This window comes from Gobius niger, assembly GCF_951799975.1.
Source record: "Gobius niger genome assembly, chromosome: 7".
Taxonomy (NCBI): domain Eukaryota; kingdom Metazoa; phylum Chordata; class Actinopteri; order Gobiiformes; family Gobiidae; genus Gobius; species Gobius niger.
Window position 1 is genome coordinate 23,582,234 of NC_136858.1, and position 3,637 is coordinate 23,585,870.

Consider the following 3,637-nt stretch of genomic DNA (forward strand, 5'->3'; position numbering starts at 1 on the left):
TAAGTTTTGTGCTTAAGTGTTCTTAAATTGGTATTAGAGAAATTGTATAATGTGTCATCTTTGGACGCAGAGGTTAGGCAGAATAAGTCTCGGCTTCAGCCTAAACCCCTTTCGGTCAGGCATCATTTAGCACTTAAAGGGACAATACGGAGTTTAAAAATGTAGAAATTATGTATTTTCCTCCCCCTACATGTTCCAGCCATGTCCTAATGTGTAGAATGAGCCCAGACCTGTTCACCAAAACTGCCTCTAAAATCCTGCACTGTCACTCAGAAAGGTGTTACTTCGGGTCCAAATTGCCGTCATGCACGAGCTTGATATAAAAGGTGCAGTTACAAGTATGACCTGAGGTGGCAGTAGTGAGAATAAAATGGTGGACTTGCATCTAGCCCAGGGGTCTCAAACTCATTTGGAGCGGGGGCCAAAAATGCAAACCCAGTGTTGGTCAGGAGCCGCATCAGATTTAGCCATTTTTATTAAGCCAATTATGATTTTTTTCCCCACCTTTTTATTGTTTGCTATAATATATCTTAAAATAAACGGTACATTACCTATCTGCACATTTTTAAGCTAAGACTCAGACAGTTAGTGTGTTTGTAAATTAATCTCATTTTGGTTCAGGGCATCAGTGAATGATCTTTCAGTCAGGTCTCTCTCTGTGCCTAATTAGAAAGAAATGCAAAATGTACGACAGATGTAATTTTAATGTAGTGAACGGCCCAACCAAGGACTGGAGTTGAAAATCAGGTGAAAAAAGGTTGATAAGTCGTCTGCAGAAGCGCCGCATCACCGTCCCTTGTCTGATGTTGTCATTCTCACGTTCGCACGGTCCACTATGCTATGCTACTCTATAAGATAAGATAAGAGTATGGAGTGAAGGGCTGCATTGGCGCTACTGCGCGGTGCCTCATGGGAAATGTAGTTCTAACATGTTCAATGCAATTTGCTGGCGGGCCGCATATAATATAAATAAGAACTCATCTTGCGGGCCACAAAAAAATACCCCGCATTTGGCCCCCGGGCCGCATGTTCTGAGACGCCTGATCTAGCCCCTTTAAATTCTTAATGTATGTGTTTTCTTCTTGTATGTTGTGTTCACGTGTGCGCATGCTGTGTTCCAAGGCTCTTGTACTTTGTAATATGTTCTTTTGTACTATTGTTGTGATATCCACTTTTATTGTAATGATTTCGGCCCACTCCTTTTGAGCAGAATTTTCACTGCTCAAACGAACAAATAAATAAATAAATCTTTGGAAAACATGTGACATGTGATTGAAATGTTCATAATGACCGAACAAAATAAATGAAAGAATTAAAAAAAATAAAAATTACAAATTGTGCAGGGTGTGTTTACAGTCATGACGTTTATCCATTTAGGTCAGTATTCCCGTTTGAAAAAGAGAGTGCAATTTTTACTCCAATGCCATCCAATCTCAGATAGTGTTATGAGGAGCTAATTTTGTTATTCAATTCAACTCTGGCCGACCAGTGAGAACACAGATGAATGTGAGTATATCCCAGGTTAAGGGCATGTAGGCCACAGAGACTGCACGGGCTGTTTGATTGTAAGACCTCCTTTACTGCGGAGTGATTATGGAGAGACTTACGCAGATGGCATGGTTCAGACGATCCACGGAGCAAGTAAATAACAACTGATACATCTGATCTCATTTCTCAGCCTCTATTCGTTCAGCTAGCAACCGATGCCCGAATTATAATGTCGCATTCAGTTGCTGTCGTAAGCACAACCACAGAAAAAGGCAAGTGACATTTTAGAAGGCAATACTGTATCAGAATCCAAAATCAAGCCAAGGGTTTCAGGTCAGTGTACTCAAGTGTCAAACCTCCAACCAAAACCCACTGTGCCCAGAATTCACCTGAAGACTGCAGTGGTGTTCTCAGTTAAATGATCAACCCAGAAATAAATGAAACTGTTTCAATGATACCAGCAACATTATCATTACAGAGATTAACCTAATTTTCTGTCAATGCCTTTATATCGGCCCGCTATTTTTGCAAGTCAATTATTTCCAGTTCCTAAATTCCTAAGACATTCTCACACAAAATATACTTTTCCAGTTTATATATGGTCTTAAATTCCACATAAACATCACAGGACGACATAGTTCCATATTCCCCTCTCTGTTTCTGTATGAACTGGTCCCATAGGGTTTGTTCCATTGTGAGTTTCAGCCAGTGATTTCCTGAGATCTCCAAATGAGAAACCACAGTCGTCTAAGATCTGTTTCACTTGAAGTAACCATGGCGACGCATATTCACCTTTTCTAAACAAGTCAAACAACAGGTTGTAAATTGTGCTTGGTTTCCTCACAATCCATCAACTTTCCCCCGAATCCGATCATTCTCTTCTTAATCATTATTGACAAAGGGTATCGTCCCAGCTCCCATGTCCCATGTCCCATGTTACTGCAAGTGCTAATTTTTAGGTATTTCAAAAACCGAACATGAAGTTTCTTAAATAATTCAGATTAATTGGCTCTTGAAACATCCTTAGCCAGGTGGTACTCACTTATCCCTCTCTGTCCTGTGAATGTTTGCATGTTTTTGCAAATAAAAACATGATAACATGTAATTGTGTGGGTTGTATTAGTTAAAGCAGACATTGTTTACTCATTCTTGTGATTTTAATAAAGATTAGACCATAGATTATGAGCAGTTTAGGCCCCCACTATATGTACAGTAGGCTATAACATGCAGTGAAGTTTCTTTTGTACCATTGAGCTACCACAACAACTACAACAACAACAACAACAACAACAACAACAACAACAACAACAACAACAACAACAACAACAACAACAACAACAACCACAACAACAACAACAACAACAACAACAACAACAACAACAACAACAACAACAACAACATCTAGAAGACATAATATATAGCTTCTACAGGAGGCGGTGCTAGGAGTCAGATTTATTAAGCAGTCTCATAGACTAATCTTCTCAGTTGTAGATTTGAGGTTATTATGAGGATGCCTGGTAACCCTCGCTATCTTCTCGGCCCTGCATTGGCATCTCTGGGTGTAAATGTCTCGAAAGTGCTACCCCCATCCACACTGTGATGCTGCCGGTCAGGATGCTCTCGGTGGTGCAGCAGGTGTAAAAGTTTTTTACGCTACCCCTACAGGCCAAAACAGCAACTGCACTTCAGGGAATGCAACAACCTCTGCTCTGGCAATAAAATTCACATCGCAGAGACGCCCCCGGGTCCGGACCAAATAGGACCGCATCCGGACCTGTGTCCGAATTCCGAAGTCCTCAGGCCGGTTACAGAGGCTGCTCAAATGAAATGTTTCCAGGTACTGTGGTTGCAGTTGCAGTGGTAACTAATGTAATATGCATTGAGTCAGCCGAGGAGTATTCACAGTATTGCCCCCCCCCCCCCCCCCCCCCCCCCCCCCCCCCAATATCCCTTTCTATTATTAGCTTTAGGTCAATGAGAGCTGCCCCTTGAAGACAACTCATTTACAAAGGATTGCTGCCTTTCACCTACCTTACATTGACTGATGTTGTGCTTTTGAGGAGTAGAGGGGTCAGTTAAAGGATTCTGTTCTTGGTCATCTTGACGCGCACGCTGCGTCTGACCTCCGTACACTTAGCGCATGGAAACA